This window comes from Panulirus ornatus, chromosome 53 (assembly GCF_036320965.1).
Source record: "Panulirus ornatus isolate Po-2019 chromosome 53, ASM3632096v1, whole genome shotgun sequence".
NCBI lineage: Eukaryota > Metazoa > Arthropoda > Malacostraca > Decapoda > Palinuridae > Panulirus > Panulirus ornatus.
In genome coordinates this window covers 7,909,799-7,920,422 of record NC_092276.1, presented here as the reverse complement: position 1 = coordinate 7,920,422, position 10,624 = coordinate 7,909,799, and the positions used below count along the sequence as shown (strand labels likewise).

The following is a 10,624-nucleotide window of genomic DNA, read 5'->3' as shown; positions in this document are numbered from 1 at the left end:
CACACGCACATATACATACCTATACATTTCAACGTATACATATATATAAATCACAGACATATGCATATATACACATGTACATAATTCATACTTGCTGCCTTTATTCATTCTCGTCGCCACCCCACCACACATGAAATGACAACCCCCTCCCCCCGCACGCGAGCGAGGTAGCGCTAGGAAAAGACAACAAAGGCCACATTCGTTCACACTCAGTCTCTAGCGGTCGTGTATGATGCACCGAAACCACAGCTCCCTTTCCACATCCAGGCCCCACAAAACTTTCCATGGTTTACCCCAGACGCTTCACATGCCCTGGTTCAATCCATTGACAGCACGTCGACCCTGGTGTACCACATCGCTCCAATTGCACGCCTTTCACCCTCCTGCATGTTCAGGCCCCGATCGCTCAATATCTTTTTCACGGCATCCTTCCACCTCCAATTTGGTCTCCCACTTCTTCTCGTTCCCTCCACCTCTGACACATATATTCTCTTGGTCAATCTTTCCTCACTCATTCTCTTCCTGTGACCAGACCATTTCAATACAATCTCTTCTGCTATCTCAACCTCACTCTTTTCATTACCACACGTCTCTCTTTCCCTTTCATTACTTACTAGATCAAACCACCTCACACCACATATTGTCCTCAAACATCATATTTCCGACACATCCACTCTCCTCCGCATAACCCTAGCTACAGGCCACGCCTCACATCCATATAACATTGTTAGAATCACTATTCCTTCAAACATACCCATTTTTGCTTTCCGAGAAAATGTTCTCACCTCCCACACATTTTTCAACGCTCCCAGAACTTTCGCCCCCTCCACCACCCTGTGACTCACTTCGACTGCCATGGTTCCATCCGCTGCCAAATCCACTCCCAGATCTCTAAAACACTTCACTTCCGCCAGTTTTTCTCCATTCAAACTTACCCCCCAATTGACTTGTCCCTCAACCCTACTATACCTAATAACCTGCTCTTATTCATATTTACTCTCAGCTTTCTTCTTTCACACACTTTACCAAACTCAGTCACCAGCTTCTGCAGTTTCTCACACGAATCAGCCACAAGCACTGTATCATCAGTGAACAACAACTGACTCACTTCCCAAGCTCTCTCATCCACAACAGACTGCATACTTGCCCCTCTTTCCAAAACTTTGGCATTCACCTCCCTAACAACCCCATCCATAAACAAATTAAACAACCATGGAGACATCACACACCCCTGCCGCAAACCTACATTCACTGGGAACCAATCACTTACCTATCTTCCTACACGTACACATGCCTTACATCCTCGATAAAAACTTTTCACTGCTACTAGCAACTTTCCTCCCACACCATATATTCTTAAAACCTTCCACAGAGCATCTTTATCAACTCTATCATATGCCTTCTCCAGATCCATAAATGCTACACACAAATTCATTTGTTTTTCTAAGTATTTCTCACATACATTCTTCAAAGCAAACACCTGATCCACACATCCTGTACCACTTCTGAAACCACACTGCTCTTCCCCAATCCGATGCTCTGTACATGCCTTCACCCTCTCAATCAATACCCCCCCCCCCCCCCCCCCACCCATATAATTTCCCAGGAATGCTCAACAAACTTATACCTCTGTAATATGAACACTCACCTCTATCCCCTTTGCCTTTTTACAATGGCACTATGCATGCATTCCGCCAATCCTCAGGCACCTCACCATGAGCCATACATATACTGAATATCCTCAACACCAGTCAACAACACAGTCACCCCCTTTTTTAATAAATTCCACTGCAATACCATCTTAACCCGCCGCCTTCCCAGCTCTCATCTTCCACAAAGCTTTCACTACCTTTTCTCTGTTTACCAAATCATTCTTCCCCACCCCTCTCACTTCGCACACCACCTCGACCAAAACACCCTGTATCTGCCATTTGTTCTCATGTCTTATGCACTTTATTTACCTCTTTCCAAAACATCTTTGTATTCTCCCTTAAATTTAATGATACTCTCTCGCCCCAACTCTCATTTGACCTCTTTTTCACCTCTTGCACCTTTCTCTTGACCCCCTGCCTCTTTCTTTTATACATCTCTCAGTCATTTGCACTATTTCCCTGCAAAACTCGTCCAAATGCCTCTCTCTTCTTTTTCACTGATAATCTTACTTCTTCATCCCACCACTCACTACCCTTTCTAATCTGCCCACCTCCCACGCTTCTCATGCCACAAGCATCTTTTGCTCAAGCCATCACTGCTTCTCTAAATACATCCCATTCCTCCCCCACTCCCCTTACGTCCTTTCCTCTCACCATTTTCCACTCTGCACTCAGTCTCTCCTGGTACTTCCTCACACAAGTCTCCTTCCCAAGTTCCCTTACTTTCACCACTCTCTTCACCCCAACATTCTCTCTTCTTTTCTGAAAACACCTTCGCCTCCACAAGATAATAATCAGACATCCCTCCAGTTGTACCCACCTCTTAGCACATTAACATCCATATATATATATATATATATATATATATATATATATATTTTTTTTTTTTTTTTTAATTTTCCAAAAGAAGCAACAGAGAAGGGGGTCAGGTGAGGATATTCCCTCTAAGACCCAGTTCTCTGTTCTTAACGCTACCTCGCTAACGCGGGAAATGGCAAATAGTATGAAAAAAAAAAAAAAAAAAAATATATAAATATATATATATATATATATATATATATATATATATATATATATATATATATATATATATATATATATGTGTGTGTGTGTGTGTGTGTGTGTGTGTGTCTCATATTTTCTCTACGAATCTGAAGATTCGTCTCTGTTACGGCGGTTGCAACATGAAACGCATCCAGAATATTATCAGCGTCCGGTAGTAAACATGTCACTTAACATGCAATACGTACATGACATCTCAAGTCGTGTGAATGTACCATTCTTTCCACGTCATCTTTAATAGATAATGAAAACGTAATTACAACCAAGTATGACTTTAGCAACAAGGACATCGTAAGAATATGACAGACAGTCGTCATCTTTCTCCTGCAGGTGTACGAGGAAGTATTTTCCTAGTTCATACGAGCCAGACGCTTTGGCCTCCAGCTTCCTGGCGGCAGTGTATCGCAGACTTCCTAGTGGTATACACCTCCTGCCATACGAGTGGCGTTTCTCTCTGCCTCGCTCTGGTCTTAATGTTGTAAATACTTAATACGTCATCTGCCTCTGCTTGTCCAGTGCTCAGGACGACGCAAACGCGTTAAAACATTGTCCAGGTAGGGTATGAATCAAGACCACACGGTTTTGCTTTAATATTTCTTAAATCCCGTAATACATTTTCCGGTGAGCATGTGTGTTAGTTTATATAAATTCATCGAGAAGAGTGTCATCTATACTTTGCTTTGATGTCGATAGAGGCGTAACGATGTGAGGGTTAGAATTAGTAGGAGCGTGTGGGAGTAACACCAGGGTGAACCACTGGCTCACCTTGACGCTGCCGGTTGCGAACCCACCTCCTCCACCCACCAGACTGACTGCACAGTAATGGACTCCACTCGTTATAGTGTTTTTTTTTTTTGTAATCTTTTTTTTTTTATTTCGGCACGTTAGGGGGAAATTATGACACCATGGCCACTGTGTTACGTGCAGTACTTATCTGTTCATGCCACAAGCTCAATGTCGTGATATATGTGATGACACAAGCTTAATGTTATAGGATATGTGAGGCCACAAGCTTAATGTCGTGATATATGTGATGACACAAGCTTAATGTTATAGGATATGTGAGGCCACAAGCTCAATGTCGTGATATATGTGATGACACAAGCTTAATGTTATAGGATATGTGAGGCCACAAGCTTAATGTCATAGTATATGTGATGCCACAAGCTCAATGTCGTGATATATGTGATGACACAAGCTTAATGTTATAGGATATGTGAGGCCACAAGCTTAATGTCATAGTATATGTGATGCCACAAGCTCAATGTCGTAATATATGTGATGACACAAGCTTAATGTTATAGTATATGCGATGCCACAAGCTCAATGTCGTAATATATGTGATGACACAAGCTTAATGTTATAGGATATGTGAGGCCACAAGCTTAATGTCATAGAATATGTGATGCCACAAGCTCAATGTCGTAATATATGTGATGACACAAGCTTAATGTTGTAGGATGTGTGAGGCCACAAGCTTAATGTCATAGTATATGTGATGCCACAAGCTCCATGTCGTGATATATGTGATGACACAAGCTTAATGTTATAGGATATGTGAGGCCACAAGCTTAATGTTGTGATATGTGTGATGATGCAAGCTTAATGTTATAGGATATGTGATGCCACAAGCTTAATGTTATAGTATATGTGATGCCAAAAGCTCATTGTTGTGATATGTGTGATGATACATGCTTAATGTTATAGGATATTGAGGCCACAAGCTTAATGCCATAGTATATGTGATGCCACAAGCTCAATATCGTGATATATGTGATGCCACAACCTTTATGTCATAGGATATGTTGAGGCCACAAGCTTATTGTCGTAGTATATGTGATGTCACAAGCTTATTGTCATAGTAAATGGGACGGCACAAGCTTAATGTCACAGGAAATGGGACGTCACAAGCTTAGTGTTATAGTGCCTGTGATGCCACAGGCTTATAGTCGAAGTATATGTGATGCGACACGCTTGATGTAGTACACATGATGCCACAAGCTTAGTATAGTATGTGATGCCACAAGCTCATTGTCATAGTAAGTGGTACGACGCAAGCTTAATGTCATAGTAAATGTGACGCCACAAGCTTAACGTCATAGTAAATGTGATGCCACAAGCTTAACGTCAAAGTGCATGTGATGCTACATGGTCGTCAAGCAAGCGATCACAAACTTTGTTGATCACGCTCAAGTTTTCACACATAAACAAATAACAGTAGGAAAAATATCAAGTACGACTTTGAGTTTTAGAGTAAATTACCACACAGTTTGAGAGATATAATGCATGTGTCGCCTACAAACAAAATCGATAAAAACATGGGATAAGTTAGCGATTCTGTTAACTCGAAGAGAGATTGAATAAAAAGCTTTGTCCTTTATCGGGATAAATGCTAAATTACGTTTGACTCTTACATGACACTGGCTAGGCTACCACTGGTGTTGATTTCATGATAATTCACTCTAGAATTATGCAAATATGACACCTCAAAACGGGCACATTCAGTGATATACCACACTGGAAAACTTTGAATATGCTTTTTTTTTTTTTGTAGCTGAGATGGCACGGGCACTCAGGCCCAAATCAAAGCCATCCCATTAACCCTATATATATATATATATATATATATATATATATGTATGATTTTTTCGTTATACTTAATCGCCGTCTCCCGCGTTTGCGAGGTAGCGCAAGGAAACAGACGAAAGAATGGCCCTAACCCACCCACATACACATGTACATACATGAACGCCCACACACGCACATATACATACACAGACATATACCTATATACACATATACATGTTCGTACTTGCTACTTCATCCATTCTCGTCTCCATCCCGCCACACATGAAATAACGTCCCCCCTTATCATGCCTTCTCCAGATCCATTAATGCTACATAGAAATCCATATATATATATATATATATATATATATATATATCATACAAAGCTCCATCAGCCAGGATCGAACCTGGGACCCCTTGTGCAAGAGGCAGGCGTGCTAACCGCTAGGCTAAGGGACTGTATAATAGGAAACAACTATAGCCAGCTGAGAGCGTTTTACCGAACCTGACTGTACAACGCGGAGTTATATGAATACGAATAAAGTCAGGTTCGGTAAAACGCTCTCAGCTGGCTATGTGTTCTGTTCGGAATCAACCGATAGACCCCGTTGCTCACCATAGTGAGACGAAGGGTATTCGAGTACTTAGTATTTCGAATAGTTGTTTCCTATTATACAGTCCCTTAGCCTAGCGGTTGGCATGCCTGCCTCTTGCACAAGGGGTCCCAGGTTCGACCCTGGCTGATGGAGCTTTGTATGTTCTATGAAGGTGCGCATTCATATACACTTTATTCGTATTCATATAACTCCGCGTTGTACAGTCAGGTTCGGTAAAACGCTCTCAGCTGGCTATGTGTTCTGTTCGGAAACAACCGATAGACCCCGTTGCTCACCATAGTGAGACGAAGGGTATTCGAGTACTTAGTATTTCGAATAGTTGTTTCCTATTATACAGTCCCTTAGCCTAGCGGTTAGCATGCCTGCCTCTTGCACAAGGGGTCCCAGGTTCGATCCTGGCTGATGGAGCTTTGTATGTTCTATGAAGGTGCGCGTTCATATACACTTTATTCGTATTCATATAACTCCGCGTTGTACAGTCAGGTTCGGTAAAACGCTCTCAGCTGGCTATGTGTTCTGTTCGGAAACAACCGATAGACCCCGTTGCTCACCATAGTGAGACGAAGGGTATTCGAGTACTTAGTATTTCGAATAGTTGTTTCCTATTATACAGTCCCTTAGCCTACCGGTTAGCATGCCTGCCTCTTGCACAAGGGGTCCCAGGTTCGATCCTGGCTGATGGAGCTTTGTATGTTCTATGAAGGTGCGCGTTCATATACACTTTATTCGTATTCATATATATATATATATATATATATATATATATATATTCCTATGAGTCCACGGGGAAAATGAAACACGAAAAGTTCCCAAGTGCACTTTCGTGCAATAATCACATCATCAGGGGAGAGACAAGAGAGAAATATAACAGTCAGTTGATATACATCGAAGAGACGAAGCTAGGACGCCATTTGGTAAACATGTGATTGTCCAAAACATACAACGAGCGTTCATAAACTTATCATTTTACAAATATTATCAACAATAAAGTTATCTAATTTGTGTAGACCATCACTAATATTAGATTATGATTCTTTGTGTATTCAATAATAGAAGATTCAATGATATTTCTCTTGGTTGCCTCACTTTTCACTAAAGTTCCAGTTGATGACCTTTTAGAATATTTATTTGATGTCTTGGTTGATATTCATTTACCTGTTTCAAAGTCTAATTTCATTTGAACTGATAAAATTGTGTATAAAAGACTGTGTATTTCAATTTAATGGAGATTATTATGCTCAAAAATTTGGTATGGCAATGGGTAACCCTCTTTCACCTTTACTAAGTAATCTTTATATGGAATTTTTTGAAACAAAATTACTAAAGGATATCTTACCTTCTAATGCAATCTGTTTTAGGTATGTAGATGATGTTCTTTGTGTTTGGCCAACAAATGAAAATTTACAAATATTTCTCCCCTTGCTTAACAATTTAGTACCTTCCATCAAATTCACTGTAGAAAATGAAAATAATGGTATGTTACCATTTTTAGATTGCATGATCCATAGACAAGGAAACAAGTTAAGTTTAGCATATACAGAAAACCCACCAATGTATGCTCATATATCCATTATTACTCATCTCGATAGAGTTAAATTATCATCATTTCAATCTATGTTCCTTTGGGCATTACGTATTGGCAGTCCAGAGTTTATTGATGATGAGTTTGAGAAGATATATTCTATTGGATCTAAGTTAAAGTACCCTAGATCTTTCATTGATAAATTCCTTAAGTTAGCAAAGAAATCATTTTATAGAGTTGAGCCCAAACCTCCCATTGACACCAAGAATCTTTTAGTTCTCCCTTTTAATAATAATTTCACTTTGCTTCCCATGTTGCTTAAATCCTTTAATGTAAATGTTGCCTTTAGCAACAATAATACTATAAAGAATATCTTAATCAGGAATTCCCCAGAAAATTCTCTTGGATACATCTATAAAGTGCCTTGTGGAAACTGTGATAAATTTTATGTTGGCCAGACTGGTAAGGATCTTTCTGTTAGACTTAAGCCATATAAATATAGTACAAGAACGGGACAATAATCAAATGCCTTGTTTAATCATGTTAAAAACTATGATCATTGTATTGACTGGAGTAACGATTGCCATCTCAGCTATTAACTCTAACTCTATTACCAAGAGAAATATCATTGAATCATCTATTGTTAAATACACAAAGAATTATAATCTTAAAATTAGTGATGGTCTATACAAATTAGATAACTTTATTGTTGATAAGATTTGTAAAATGATAAGTTTATGAACGCTCGTTGTATGTTTTGGACAATCACATGTTTACCAAATGGCGTCCTAGCTTCGTCCTTTCGATATATATCAACTGACTGTTATATTTCTCTCTTGTGTCTCCCCTGATGATGTGATTATTACACGAAAGTGCACTTGGGAACTTTTCGTGTTTCATTTTCCCCGGGGACTCATAGAAATATCTTGATCACTTGTTTACTAAATGGCGTCCTAGCTACGTCTCTTCGTTGTATATCAACTGACTTACATTTCTTTCTTATATCTCACCTGATGATGTGATTATTACACGAAAGTGCACTTGGGAACTTTTCGTGTTTCATTTTCCCCGTGGACTCATAGGAATATATATATATATATATATATATATATATATATATATATATATATATATATATTTTTTTTTTTTTTTTTTTCCGCTGTCTCCCGCGTTTGCGAGGTAGCGCGAGGAAACAGACGAAAGAAATAGCCCAACCCACCCCCATACACATGTATATACATACACGTCCACACACGCAAATATACATACCTACACAGCTTTCCATGGTTTACCCCAGACGCTTCACATGCCCTGATTCAATCCACTGACAGCACGTCAACCCCGGTATACCACATCGATCCAATTCACTCTATTCCTTCCCCTCCTTTCACCCTCCTGCATGTTCAGGCCCCGATCACACAAAATCTTTTTCACTCCATCTTTCCACCTCCAATTTGGTCTCCCACTTCTCCTCGTTCCCTCCACCTCCGACACATATATCCTCTTGGTCAATCTTTCCTCACTCATTCTCTCCATGTGCCCAAGCCATTTCAGAACACCCTCTTCTGCTCTCTCAACCACGCTCTTTTTATTTCCACACATCTCTCTTACCCTTACGTTACTTACTCAATCAAACCACCTCACACCACACATTGTCCTCAAACATCTCATTTCCAGCACATCCACCCTCCTGCGCACAACTCTATCCATAGCCCACGCCTCGCAACCATACAAAATTGTTGGAACCACTATTCCTTCAAACATACCCATTTTTGCTTTCCGAGATAATGTTCTTGACTTCCACACATTCTTCAAGGCTCCCAGGATTTTCGCCCCCTCCCCCACCCTATGATCCACTTCCGCTTCCATGGTTCCATCCGCTGCCAGATCCACTCCCAGATATCTAAAACACTTTATTTCCTCCAGTTTTTCTCCATTCAAACTTACCTCCCAATTGAGTTGACCCTCAACCCTACTGTACCTAATAACCTTGCTCTTATTCACATTTACTCTTAACTTTCTTCTTCCACACACTTTACCAAACTCAGTCACCAGCTTCTGCAGTTTCTCACATGAATCAGCCACCAGCGCTGTATCATCAGCGAACAACAACTGACTCACTTCCCAAGCTCTCTCATCCACAACAGACTTCATACTTGCCCCTCTTTCCAAATCTCTTGCATTCACCTCCCTAACAACCCAATCCATAAACAAATTAAACAGCCATGGAGACATCACACACCCCTGCCGCAAACCTACATTCACTGAGAACCAATCACTTTCCTCTCTTCCTACATGTACACATGCCTTACATCCTCGATAAAAACTTTTCACTGCTTCTAACAACTTGCCTCCCACACCATATATTCTTAATACCTTCCACAGAGCATCTCTATCAACTCTATCATATGCCTTCTCCAGATCAATAAATGCTACATACAAATCCATTTGCTTTTCTAAGTATTTCTCACATACATTCTTCAAAGCAAACACCTGATCCACACATCCTCTACCACTTCTGAAACCACACTGGTCTTCCCCAACCTGATGTTCTCTACATGCCTCCACCCTCTCAATCAATACCCTCCCATATAATTTACCAGGAATACTCAACAAACTTATACCTCTGTAATTTGAGCACTCACTCTTATCCCCTTTGCCTTTGTACAATGGCACTATGCACGCATTCCGCCAATCCTCAGGCACCTCACCATGAGTCATACATACATTAAATAACCTTACCAACCAGTCAATAATACAGTCACCCCCTTTTTAAATAAATTCCACTGCAATACCATCCAAACCTGCTGCCTTGCCGGCTTTCATCTTCCGCAAAGCTTTTACTACCTCTTCTCTGTTTACTAAATCATTTTCCCTAACCCTCTCACTTTGCACACCACCTCGACCAAAACACCCTATATCTGCCACTCTATCATCAAACACATTCAACAAACCTTCAAAATACTCACTCCATCTCTTTCTCATATCACCACTACTTGTTATCACCTCCCCATTTGCGCCCTTCACTGAAGTTCCCATTTGCTCCCTTGTCTTACGTACTTTATTTACCTCCTTCCAGAACATCTTTTTATTCTCCCTAAAATTTAATGATACTCTCTCACCCCAACTCTCATTTGCCCTCTTTTTCACCTCTTGCACCCTTCTCTTGACCTCCTGTCTCTTTCTTTTATACATCTCCCACT

The 10,624-nt window shown here is 40.4% G+C and overlaps 1 protein-coding gene across 4 annotated transcripts in view; it reads left to right on the top strand.

The window, feature by feature from the left end:
* Positions 1–3,110: 3,110 nt before the first annotated feature.
* LOC139765212 (VWFA and cache domain-containing protein 1-like) overlaps positions 3,111–10,624 on the top strand; it is a 155,300-nt gene continuing 147,786 nt past the window's right edge. For all 4 annotated transcript variants that reach the window (XM_071692515.1, XM_071692513.1, XM_071692514.1 and 1 more), the window contains exon 1: positions 3,111–3,268. The gene's annotated coding sequence lies outside the window, so the exon portion shown is untranslated. The remainder of the gene's footprint in view (positions 3,269–10,624) is intronic.